Consider the following 14,318-nt stretch of genomic DNA (forward strand, 5'->3'; position numbering starts at 1 on the left):
GTGTGCAAAATTAAGACAATTTTCAGATTTGGTCAACTGTCTTCTGAACTACAAGATCTATTTTGATACAATTTCGTACGTGCATACAATAACAAAACAAATAACCATCCAACATTGAAACATGCACGTATTATCATGAACAACATTTGTTGAAGTCGACTTTATGAAACAGCGATGGCAAAATTGGTATAACATGGGTTAGTACGGGGCATGGTTCCCTCTAAATTAAATACAGGTGGGGGCGTGCACAGGTGGGGGAGAAGGGACACTTGTTGGCCCTGTCCCGAGTCAGAAGGGGGCCCGAGATTCCTTAAACGAGTAAGGAAATATATGTAGGGACGTTGGGGGTAAACAATATGGAGGGCACTCTTAAAAGTCATTCGTATCGGGTCCAAAAAAATTTTTGCACGCCCCTGTACACAGACAGGACTTTCAGAGGGATTCCACAATTTAAATGAAGCAGAATATGAGTTCCTGAAGCAATTGGTTCCACTCACGCCATGGATAATCCTCGGAGGGGGGTTGCAAGTTGCTTTTGAATTCCGAAGATCTGCTTGATTAATCCATCGGCGAATATCCCCCCATTACAGAGTTTTTTGGTTCAAGTGAAATGAAAAAAATATTTTATATATTCATTTATCATAAATGGCTAAATATATTTTATCTCTATTCCCAACTCCAGAGCTCGAATACACTACCAAGAAAAAGGTAAAACATTCCATTCCAAGTGTTTTCTTTGGGGTAAATTACAGGCTTTAGATAATTTATGATGTAATGTAATTTCAGAAGAATAGAAAAGAAAGCTTCCCACAAACACGATGAAAAATTACTGTCATTCACTAAGCGTCAAAGCAAGTTATAAGTTACGACATTTGTTTGTTTTACCTTTTTCAACCGCCATTAGGCAATGGCTGCAGCTCCCCTTACAGTTTATTGGAGTTGCGAATTGCGAATGATTATTTACTAATTAACAAGAAAAAGCAGATGATATAATTTATCATTTCTAAAAAGATTAAAAACACACCGTCTCAAAACACTATTCGTCTTAACTTAATTCGTCTAAAAACAACGGGATGAAGCGTGCACACGCACAGACGTCATTGCTAAGGGACCATTCATTAATTACGTAAGATGAATCTGGCAGTTTTTAACCCCCAACCCCATGTAAGAGTAACTAAGATCTTTCAATCCCCTCCCCCCTATTCTAACGTAAGATTCCATTTCGTTTTTCAAAATAATAAAGTGCTGTCAGAAAAGGATCAGTTACACTAAAACTCACAGTTCGATGTAAATCAAAGATTTTATATTTTAAATATATTATATGATGCGATACTAATTAAAAATAAACATACCATACATAGTGCGATTCTTTTATTATATTTTAGACTATCCATTCTTCGTAAAACAAATAAAAAACAGCTAGTCCTAATACGTTTTTTACCTTACAGACGCAAATGAAATATTATTACGTAACAATGGGCTTGACCCCTCCCCCCCCCCAAGAAAGGGTATGTAAAGAGTTTTCTAACCCCTTCACCCTCGGGATCCTTTCGTAATTAATGAATGACTCCTAAGCAGTTATAAGCGTTTTAAAACTGACTAAAAGCAGATAGAACCGGTTTAAAAAAGCTTTTGAGCGCCGTATTTTAAACTTTAACAATCAAGTAATACTGCCATGTGCAGGTAAATAAATGGCAGCAACTGCAACTTTTTCATTTTCTTTTTTGTTGCATTTTTGTCATCTATTTGTACATTATCTTCATTGTACAAACTCGCTTATTTGGTTTCCGCTAAAAAATAGGTGCAAAAAACGCGTCTAATTCCAACATTTCCCTACAGTTTGTATTGAATTCAAAACGTGTTCCTTCAATATCTCGAAAACTCATTTCTGTTGATACTGCCGTTCACCAGCACGCGACAGAATAGTTATTGCATAGAATTCCAAGCAAAATCACAAAACTCAATGATTTTATTTTCTTTAACTGATCCTTTAGTTATTTCATGTAATACCTAGATATTCTATGAAATAATGGATTTCACATTTTGAAGGCAACATATTTATACACCTATACGCACAACGAGATATATACTGCCGTGTGCAGGTAAACGGCCGAATCTGCAAAATGAGTTTGCGAGATATTTGAAGAAACGCATTTTGGATTCAATACTAAGAATAGGAAAATGTTGGAATAAGACGTCTTTTTGCGTTTTTTTTTTTTTTTTTTTTTTCAGCGGAAACCAAATAAGCGAACTTGTACAGTAAAGAAAACATACAATAGATAACAAAAATGCAAAATAAATGAAAAATAAAAAATTTGCAGTTTCTGCCATTTACCTGCACACGGCAGTATAGATTAGAACCACTCTAACATTTAAAATATCGTGAAATATTTTACGAACAGAAATACATAACTTTAAAATGTAAATGCTTTTAACTCTTTTAAACTTTCGGCTCTGTTTAAAATCTTCTAAATCATCAGAAGTTATACGAAAGTCGAATTCTTCTAGGCATTATTTTTAGCAAATCAATTGAATTTAATTGAATTAAATAATTCCGTAAGTACAGTTGGCTATCTATTTAACGACTTTCAAGGGACCACAAAAAATCTTCCTTAAGTAGAAAGCGTCCTTAAATAGAATTCTTCTAAAACTAAAGTGTAGCATTCGGGTCCGTGAAAAGTCGCCTTTAAATAGAGAAAGTCGTTAAATACAGCGTCGTTAAACAGAGAGCTAACTGTGCATCAAAAACGAAAGTTGACAGTTCATTTTTAATTATTTATTTTAAAATATCAAAGAATTTTAATTGGGTGACAACCGAGTTTTAGTTTTATCCCCATATTTCAAATTTCCTCGAGACGCGCAAAACATTCTAGTGGCAAATTATGGCGTCTGGGTATTGAATGTATGGTGTTTAAATTGCCGAAAGAGATATTTCTTTAAAAAAGATGGAAGAGAAAAAAATAAGAATAATATTCTGAGCCTCGAAAGCAAAATGGAGAAATCATTTCTGCCTCTCCCCCTTTCCCCCCTCCAACCACTAGATCTCTCCTTCTTTCATTTATTTAGGGTGGGGAAAGTTGGGCGTATGGAATGAAACGTAGTAAATGTAATCCCACCAAAAACATTCTGTAAAAAACTAGCCAAGTCTCGATGGAGCTGCTTGTTTATCTCTAAAAAGTAGTGAAATCTAGACAAAGTCATGACAAGTCTAAGGTTCCTTACTGCGATTTCTTTATTATTATAGTTAATGTTGTGTGACTTGGCCGTTAAACATTCTTTATACGTTAGTGGGTACAAGTCAATTTTGTTTACACGTTTTCCAAGTGGCAATTTTCCATCGTCAATGGGTAGCGGTTCTGGCGAAAGATTGGTGCAATGGTGTCATGGAGCACCTGGTTTTATACCCTTGTGTACCCTTTAACGGCCAAGTCACACAACATTAACTATAATAATAAAGAAATCGCAGTAAGGAACCTTAGACTTGTCATGACTTTGTCTAGATTTCACTACTTTTTAGAGATAAACAAGCAGCTCCATCGAGACTTGGCTAGTTTTTTACAGAATGTTTTTGGTGGGATTTCACTTCTTTTTGTAGAAACATTTAATTTGTGTAATGTTCGAGTAGACTAAAGTTAGGCTAGATTAAATTAGAAGATGTGTCCCACTACGCTGGACTTAAGCAATGACAGTCGATTTTTTTATGTACCAATAATAGAAGGGGACATTACCATATCTCTAATACACCTGAGGGTTCTTCATTAGATACTTCAGCTTTCGATTTTTGACATCAAATGAAGCGGCCCGCCAAGTTGAATATTTTTTATAAAGGCGTTATGTCGATCTCGAATAGTTTGGTTGGGCTCTTGTGTTTTCTAATCAGGGTCACTCGAGATCTTCAATTAGCCTAGTTTTTATAGTTTTCCCTTTATGTGGCTATCAAACCCTAACTCTGTACCAAATTTCACCTCTCTGAGTTTATGGGAAGTACTAGTTCTATTTTGATGATCATGAATGAGTGAGTGTCATAAATGCGAAACTTTGCTTTCGCTTAACTTCGGAACTAAATGACCTACAGACTCGAAATTTCGGATTTTAAGTATGTGATTATAGCTTACTAGATGACGAAAATTTCTGCGTTCTAGTCTCACCAGAAGGTTCTCAAATAGGGGCCCGAAAATGCGGCGAAATGGTTCCAGTAAAGATGGTACGGCAGTGTTTGCTTCGCGCTCGACTTGGCGGGGGCACTGCCGTGCCCCCAAATTCCATCTTGAAACGCTCTCTTCACGGAGGGAATAAATGAATGAAAAAAGTTTGATGAAGATGTCTTAGGTAAAGATACGGTTCCTGAAATAAAAGGAGAACCACAGTTGATAAAATTCAAACGCAGTTTTCGAAAAATTCTTAAAAAGTTGTACTAAGATCGACAAATTCTTTCGTTTGAAAAATCCAGTTTTATTTATAGAGTAGTGAAGTATTTAAAACAACTGACTTGTTGTTACAGAATGGTGTGATTTACGCGAAATAATTGACTTTTGTAATTGATGTTAATAGTTTGTTTTTCTTATTTTGTATTTATTTCGGTGATTATGTTGGAACTACCTAACATTTTTTATATCTTCTAAATAATGATATTTAATTCAGTAAGTTACCGCCCTATGGCCAAGGCTAAGGCAGAAATACATGAAACACACCGCCAGCTCAGTCAATTCCAGCCGAGGACTGCAGTTTCGTGCTTATTAGCACTCATCAGCCCGGCATATAGGGCGGTAACTTACTGAATATACCTGCCTTGCCTTCAAAATTCGAGTTGAACCGAACCACTGTTTCGGTCACTCGTCTGGTCAGTGCTAATTCTGTATTAGTTACCAGTTTGTTTGGCACTCTAGGCTTCCTTAAGAGGTTTTCACCTCCAGATCAGTCAGTCCTATGCCGGACTGGTGAGTGCTAATAAGCACGAAACTGCAGTCCTCGGCTGGAATTGACTGAGCTGGCGGTGTATTTCATGTATTTCTGTCTTAGCCCTGGCCATAGGGCGGTAACTTACTGAATATACCTGCCCTGCCTTCAAAATTCGAGTTGAACTGAACCATTGCTTCGGTCACTCATCTGGTCAGTGCTAATTCTGTATTAGCTACCAGTTTGTTTGGCACTCTTGGCTTTCTTAAGAGGTTTTCCATCTCCAGCTCAGTCACTTTCCTATGCCGAGGCTGATGAGTGCTAATAAGCACGAAACTGCAGTCCTCGGCTGGAATTGACTGAGCTGGCGGTGTATTTCATGAATGATATTTAATGTTCAAAGTCTTCAATTTATTTATTTATTTGCATTTTAATCAGTAACAATCAATATATGTTAGTTAAAATACCCCTAACAAATTGTGACTTTGAAATTATTCTAATTAGTTTGTGGAACTTTTTTGTTCTGAATTTCACGAAACATATTTCAGTTAAGAACATATTACAAGCACATTTTCTATTTCATATAGTAGGTGCGGGTAATAAGGCCTACCTAAGGGAGATTTGGAATAAAATGGGAAGAAAAGGATCCGAATCAGCAAATTGCAAATTTAATTAAAGTACCATTCAATTACTACACGAAAATAACAAAAAAACGGCCTTTCTTGCCGAAAACAAACATAAAATTAATTATTTAAAAAAACCTTGCAATTAGGCCTTATTATACTACGGTAGGGTAATAAGGCCTAATATTTTAACACTCGTAAATAATCAAAATAAGCTATTAACATTGGTAATTGAAATCATTTGTAATATCCTTAAGCATTACTCATGCTGAAAATCTTCAAAATAACAAAAAAAAAAAAAAAAAAAAAATTGAAAAAAAAAAAAAAACAGCCGTCAGGGCACTCAAAAATATCTTTGTCATCGGCTGTCAAACCGACGCATTGCTCATGATACCACCTGTTGCATTTTGAACAGGGCCTCATGTCAATCATTTTATCCTCCTCACAAGCGTGACAGTACCAACTAGCATCGTTTTTTTTTGGTATTTTTTTTATCGTCTTTCTTTGAGGGTTGACGTCATTTTTTGCTTTTTTCTCTTTTCTATATTCATCAAACAGTTCTTTGGTGACTTTAATTCCTCGATAATTAATAGATTTTCTTCTTAAAATTGATGTTTTTTCAGTATTTTTCACTGGAGTACGCATAAGCTCCTGAAATGCCTTTTTTTTTAGTGGAGCTAGTGGTACATTGTCCTCTTCATCGTCCGAACTAGAACCGTAAACCATGCCGTACGTCGCTCCAGGAGGTTTGTTTGGGGTACTGTTAATTATTTCATCTTGTGCTGTCGATGTGGAAGGCCTTGGGGTTATTGGCGTGAGGGAGGTGCGAGGTTGCGAATTTTTTTCTTGAAATTTGTCAGCTTCGGGAGCTGGAATTTCTGTTAATACAGACGGAGCAAAAGCTGTTTCTGAAATAGCCTGTGGATTCAATGGATACAAACCAGTGGCTTTAAAGCCGCTTGTAATGTTACTATGTGTCATGCATTTAGACCAGACATTTGAAAGAATAACATTAAACCGTGCCTTGTTGAGCTTTTTGTCTGGGTTTTGTTCCATAAATGATAAAACTTCTGCATCCCAGTGGTGTTCAAATGATCGATAGACGGCTTTATCAATGGGTTGGAGTTCATGAGTGGTGTTCGAAGGTAAACAGTATAATGATATATCGAGAGAATCGGCGACTTCAACGATTGTTAAGTCTAGGTGACAAGCCGCTCCATCAAATATTAAAAGGGACTTTCCTGCACTTTTAAATCTAGATAGGTGTTTTAGAAATTCTGTAAAAAGTTCATTAGTCATGTAACCCTTTGTAGATTTTTCTACCAAAGAACCCGGTGGCAAATTATCATATAATTCTGCCTTCAACCGTTTGCCTTTAAATATTATCATTGGTGGTATAGCAGTACCAACTGCATTTACACATCCAGCTATTGTGACACTTTCGGCGTGTTCCGAAGACTGTAAATGCACTCTTTTAGTCCCCTTCTTTGCCAAAACAGTCTGCTGGTGGTGAACTGTGAGACGGCAGCCTTTCTCATCCATGTTGTATATTCTTTCAGGATGACTTCTCAAGTCCAGATTATCATAAATTTCATTCAGTCTGTTAAAGTGATCATTAACGATAAATTTGTTAAGCTTTTGAGCTCTGGCCGGGTTCATAAATTGAGCTTTTCGTCTAGATATTTCCGGGTGTCTTTTCATAAATGCTTTAAACCAATCTTTACCAGCAACTTTAGCAAGTTTTTTAAAATTATGCTTTATGTTATTAAGCTCACAAAATTTATAAACCAAGTGTCGGAGAATACGTGGTGTCACAGGCAACCCTACTTCAGCAAACCTCAAAATTCTGATGACAAGATCAGCTTCCTGGTCATCACTGAGAATAGATTTTCTACCAAGTGTTTTTTTCAAACTTCCGGTCTGGAGATGGTTTCTAATGGTTCTCCTGGGAACATTATACCTCACAGCTGCTTTATATGAGCTCAGCATACCTCTTCTTACTGCTTGGACAGCCGACACTAAGTCATTATCAGACCACAGTGCTCGTTTGGGGGGCATCGTGATGTAGGCACTAAAATAAGAATGAACCAAGTCGTAAACAGCCGCAATTACTAATAAACACTCATACCATGTTGAGAAAGGTTCAAAATAAGATGCACAGCTGAAAAACTACGTTACAAAAAAAAGGAGTATAATAAGGCCTACGGTCAACTTTCGTAGGCCTTATTAGCCGCTGACGTCGAATTTAAAAAAATACAAAAAAGTACAATAATTCGATCATATTATTTCCCTCAGACATGAAATATCGATAGAAGCATTCACGACAGATAACTGTAGCGCAAAACTATGCATAAAAGTATGATATTACAAAAATTACTTACATTTCAATCTGACGATTTTTTATTATTCGTGTCTTACAAGCGTTCCGTGAAAATGAATCTGGGCTCGCTGGTCAAAACAACTGAGCATGGCGTTGCGACCAGTTTGAGGTGCCATCTGGGAGTGTAAACTATCTACGATAGCGTTTTTGAGCGGCCACAACCATTTTAAATTATATTTTCGCTGTTTAGGCCTTATTACCCGACAGGCCTTAATACCCGCACCTACCTTATTCATCGCAACTATTTGTATTTGTTTTTATATAGTTTTTGTTTATTTAACTGCACAATGTCACAGTAAATGTATACTCAACATCAATGGCAGATTTTTAGGTTTGGTGGCTAGGCGAATCGTATTTTTGGGGCCCTGCTTAATACATTTTTCTCGTAAGCCTTTCAGGACATCTTTCAGGATCCCTGTTTTGGAGAGGGTTCGCAATTGCGTCATACTTGCAACATGTTGAATCCGCCTCTTCCCACTATGCTACAATATTCTATTCCAGTTCACATCTATGCTTAAGTCATTACTTAGTTTATGTATAACTAGTGCATTCAGGGACGGATATAAGGAGGGATCCTTGGGGTTCTGACCTCCCCTCCCCCACCTAAACCTTCGAAAGTAATATCCGTCCACATTGTGTTCAAACACTATATGAATAAAATTTAAACGATTTCGGTAGTCTTTTCAACTCATTAATTATTTTTGAAAGTACTTCCTTTCATTGCTTATGAAATTAATTTGTAACGTTTTGACCATATGCCATATTTCTGGCTGAACTGGTGCTTTTCACACCAGTTCAGCCAGAAGACCGGACACCCGATCAGTTTCAGAAATGTTTCATATCCAAAACCGTAAGTTCTTTCATGGGGAGGGGGTTCATTCTTCAGCATTACCCCCCCCCCCCAAAAAAAAAAAATAGTAGTCTGTATCCGCCCACGAGTGCATTCAACTGAAAACAAGTATTCACAGAAGCTTTTATACAACGTATAAGTTCTCGCTGACTGTTTTTTCAATACGCATTTTTTAAATTGAGTAAAAGCCTTAACGATATAAAAAACACAATATTTTTTTACAATGGTAGATTATACTCGTAAAATTATCATTTATATGGGGTAACATAATTTGTGTAATGAAGTGCTCACACTTGATACGGTACACTGGTTTAAAACGTTTTGGAGAATTAAGGTTTTAGAACTAGGAAGCGTGTTAGCATAACATCAAAAGGAACAAGTGTTGTAAATAAATTAATAGCTGTTATATGCAGTGAGAGCGTAAGTTTGATAATGTTGTGTCATGGGTAAGTCTCATTACTTGAAAATATGTAACAAAATAATCCATTTTTCCAAGAGAAACGACTTTGGTACTCTAAATGCAATGCAAAGACAATAACTAAATAACATAAAAATACGCGCTACAAATATTTTCACAAATGCAAATATTCGGGGTTTCGAACAAATTTAGCAAACTTCCACCGGAAGCCTTCATTATATTGAACAATATATAAACTCACTTACCTAACTCCAAATAGTAAAAATCCAAAGCGCTTTTGTCCCACTAGTCGCACAAGTCCTTGTCAGCAAAATAAAATCATCGTCCCACTAGTCGTACAAGTCCTTGTCAGCAATATAAAATCATTTCCCACTAGTCGTACAAGTCCTTGACAGCAATATAAAATCTTTGTCCTACTGTTCTTACAAGTCCTTGTCAGCAATATGAAACCATTGAAGTCCAAGTAAACAAAGCAAGTTCGTTTCTAAAATCATATGCCTTAAAAGATTCAAACTCTCACATCAGACCACAAAATACCACTATCAAATCTGACAGAAAACATTTCTATCACGTGGTTTAGTTCAGATACAACAATCCATAAATTAATGAAATCCAATAAACAAAACGAATTCGTGTCCAGAAACATATGCCTAAAAATAATCCTATCCTCCCTCCAGAAAGCAAGACCACATCCAAATCGAACAGCGATTTCTACTACGTAAACTTGACAACAGAACGTAAGAAGTTAGCGGATTACAGAGAAGTGATGAGTTCGGTAAATTGGGAACAATTTTTGGGAGAAACAATGAGAAATTAATCAGAAATTAATAATACATACACGTGTTGATAAACTCACGTATTTTGCATTGAAAAAGATTTTCTTTGTACCCAGAAACACTTGTATACAGTAATCAGAAATTTCGAGCAATTAAATGTAGTTATTGCTTATTTTACTAATCTTAATCTGTGTTCTCAAAAGAAATTAAATTTGCTTCTCTGAATGAAACTAATAGCCACAGAATCAAAATTTTCAATGATTTTACAATTTATTACATTTTATCATTAAAAAAATGTATGTTATTTAACACATACGAGTAATTTCACTCTTAACTATGAACTACTACTTCAATATAAATCTAATCTAAGCCAAGTGATAGAAATTTCTTGTGATGTTTAGATTTGCGGTCTTGTGTTGTGATGGGGAAACGCATTTATTTCAGTCGTATGTGTTTTGAAACGAATAAGTATTCTTTATTTGGGTTTCGTTGATTTCAAGTTGCTGACGTGAACTTGTACGATCGGACGGACATAAAGATTTGGATTTTCACTAATTGGAGCTGGGTAAGTAAGTTTGTATTCTTGCTCATCAACACAATAAAAACGCCCGGTTGTAGCTTATCCGATTTTGTTTCTAACGTTGGCTTCTGGGAGAAACTCTGATTTATTTTTGTATATTTTATCTATAGTGGGTACTTTCATAATGTTTCATAATTGTCATTGCAATTCAATTAGTGCTTTCAGTGTGTGCACATCACTTTAGTGTACAGGCAATGATTGAGATTTTGTATCCTTTTTACTTCCTTTTACGAAGTAAAGGAAGTATTGTATTCACGAAACAATTTTCACCCAGAAGTGAACCTTAATTTCCATTTTGCTCGTCCCAGAATGATTGTCGAATTTTTTTTCGACCCGACCACACGTGGATATGAGCTTAAGAACGTATAAAACCCGAAATATCCATTTTGACAATACTCGAATTAATTACAACGAGTTTTCTCGTGATGTCCGTTTGTACGTATGTATGTGCGTATGTGTGTAGTGCGTATGTATCTCGCATAACTCAAAAACGGTTTATCCTAGAAAGTTGAAATTTTTTACGTAAACTCCTGGTGGGGTCTAGTTGTGCACCTCCCCTTTTTGGTTGCATTCAGATGTTTCAAAGGTGGTCTTTTTTACCTTTTTGTGGGGGAAATCATTGTTAATTTCAATGCAAACTAAAGTGGTGTTATAATTTGGCAAGCACTTGGCGATATATCGCCAGTATTTTAGTCGCCAAGTTTTGCCGCCAATTTGGCGGGTTTTTTTTAAAATCTGGTTTTATTTTGGCCACTATTGGTGATATTTAGAGAGTTAACCATTGAATCACATTAAAATGTCCAATATTAGAAAAATTAATCTGTATAAAACGTTTTTTTTTTTCTTTGCTTCAGTTCACTACAAACTTGGGGTAAAAATGTTTAAAGTTTCTTTGCTTACTCCAAGGCACTAATATCATTAAATTGGCGTAAAAGGAAGTCATGTGATGCGAAGTTATTTTTCTTCATTTTTTCTTGTTTTGTATTGCTTGTTTATGTATTTTATTTAATGTGTTAGTGTATTATTGTATTTCTGTGTAGTTAAGTCATTCTTTCAGCGGAAAAAAAATCTTAGTTCTTTTTACGTATGTATACTGCCGTGTGCAGGTAAAGGGCAGTAATTGCAAATTTTTCATTTTTCATTTTTTTGCATTTTTGTCATCTATTGTACGTTATCTTTATTGTACAAGCTCGCTTATTTGGTTTCCGCTGAAAAAAAGGCGCGAAAAGGACGTCTCATTCCAACATTTCCCTATTGTTTGTATTGAATCCAAAACGCGTTTCTTCAAGTATCTCGAAAACTCATATCTGCAGATACTGCCGTTTACCTGCACACGACAGTATACATATCCATATATATATATATATATATATATGTGTGTGTGTGTGTGTGTGTGAGGGCTTGCGAATATAGCTATTATTTTTTTCTTTTGGGGACTTCAACTGTCATGAACATACATTTGTAACTAGTTTAGAATAACAGTTTTCCCTCGAACGAGTAGGGAAAACTTGGGAGGTTTGACCCATAGAGAGACTTGGTACATGAGGATATTTTCCATGAAAAGGATATTTAGGGAAATTTTTTGTCATACTATTGGTTGACCAGTTACACAACACTATTTTGCAGAGACAAGCCATTTCAGAACTGTCAGTGGTTTTCAAGAATTCAGTGTTAGATAATACTGCACCTTAAAAGTAAAGTAGAATTTTTTAGATTTTAACCTCTAGTTTTCAGGCAAATAAATTTTAAAAGTATGCATGATTTGGTCACTTTTTCTAGCTATCTATTGATATACAGTAGTTTTATCTAACTTTAATCTAAGTTGTCAAAAATTTAAGGTAAACAAAACAAAGGTAACTAGGGAGCGTTGTCCCAAGTCAAGTAGGGAGACGACCCAAAGACTAATTTGATATTTTTGTTTAATTTGATGTATATTGGAATTTAAAAAAAAAATAAAATCGAATGCACTTCGCCCGCTACTATTAGTTTTTCTTCCTGAACTGCAAATTTGATGACAATATTGTCATTTTCATCGTCAGCAGTGCAGCTATTTTTCTAGAAATTTTAAACTGTCTCAATTTCTCACTGGCCATGGAAATTTTAAAAGTTACTTGTTTAGATTTGGCATTTCGCCAAATTTGCCTTGTGACTGTGGAGTTGGCGAGCAGAGCGCTGAACATGTTCTTCTGCACTGCAGTTTACAAGATGGCCCTAGGACTGTCTTCAGAAAAGGTTTGGCAAATTGTTCCTTATGCTGGCCGCCTGTTTTCTCGGATCTTGTTAAAAGATCCGAGACTTTGTCATCTTGTCTGATTTTGTTAACAGTCTAAACTTTTAAAGTTTCAACTTTTTATGTTTTTTATACTTACTCTTGTAAGCCTCGTGGCATACTGTGTGGAACACGAGGAGTTTTTAAATTGTATTAAATAAAAAAAAAATATTGTATTCAAAGCTTCATGTCAATACTTAAGATTGTTACTATAGTTGGGGCAAATTTAGCCTGGCAGCATTATGAAGGCTAAGCATCCTAATCAAAACATTACAACATGACCAGGTTAGGGGCGTGTCGTATTGTATCATTGAAAGATTTTGAATCTAGCGAATTATTTTGTTTAAATATTTTATAGAAACGCCTATCTTTGAAAAACGTTTTGTCAATCAACTTCCATTTAAACTTTACGTTCTAATCTCCCCCCCCCCCCCTCCATAAAAAAAAACCTGAATGTTTTCAAAATGAATCTCAAATCCTACGACTGTGCAGGTTTTGAAACAAAAAGGGCGCCAACAATTTTTTTTTTTTTTTTGCTAATGATTATTGCACAACCAATTGCAGAAACATTGTGTAACTCTACATAACACCATAAGAAAAAGAAAATTACTCAAATGAAACAAGCGGGGGGAACTGGGATGCGACCCTTTATTAAATGGATTCCTAAATGGATATTTCCCAGCAGTCGTACCGGGTTTGCCTGTCGATAATTACCATGTTCCCCATCTGATGTTCGGCAAAAACCCCTCCTTCGTCCACGACTACCCTTGGGGGATTTCCTTCCTTGTGTTAAACTTCTGAAAATCCATCTTTGAAATGATCCACCCACACATGATAAAAAGCTTTATTATTGTTGTTATTATCCTCATTTTTCTTCTTTTTAACGAATGAAACAACGGAAAAATGTTTGACGTGATAAACTACAATTTAATTAAATGGTAATTACGATGATGAGCATGTTTGTTTTTTAAATTAAATTTTTTTTTCACCTTTTTTTCCTCGAATATAAATAGCTGTAAAGGCAAAAGAATATGCAAGGAGGGTATGAATCCTCATATATCTAAGAGCCAATGATCGAGTAACGCTCCTAACGTCACCAACAATGAAACTCGTGCCACGGCATGATAATTTGATAACATTTTCTTGCAGTGTTTGACCTGCAGGGAAAGGCTTTATTGTGACAAGGAGAACTGGATCTGGTAACTTAACTGTTACACAGATAAAATTGTATCATAACAGGGGAATGAAGAAACGAAAAAGTGGTCAACAATAAACGCTATCTACTGGAGTTTAAGATTCATCCAGTTAGGGTTAAAATTTCAACTATCACAAGCAGCGATAAAATTAAAAATTAAAAAAAAAAAAAAAAAAAAAAAAACGACTGAGTCGCTACTATAGAAACAAGAGGGAAAATTAAAATCCTTTTAAAAGCCTTATATTATTGAAAATCAATGCCAAGCATTTTATTTGCTATTAAATAGAAACTGGCAACAAATAAAAATTTTAAATCATTGCTTTTAATTTCC

This window comes from Uloborus diversus, chromosome 6, assembly GCF_026930045.1.
Source record: "Uloborus diversus isolate 005 chromosome 6, Udiv.v.3.1, whole genome shotgun sequence".
Lineage (NCBI taxonomy): Eukaryota > Metazoa > Arthropoda > Arachnida > Araneae > Uloboridae > Uloborus > Uloborus diversus.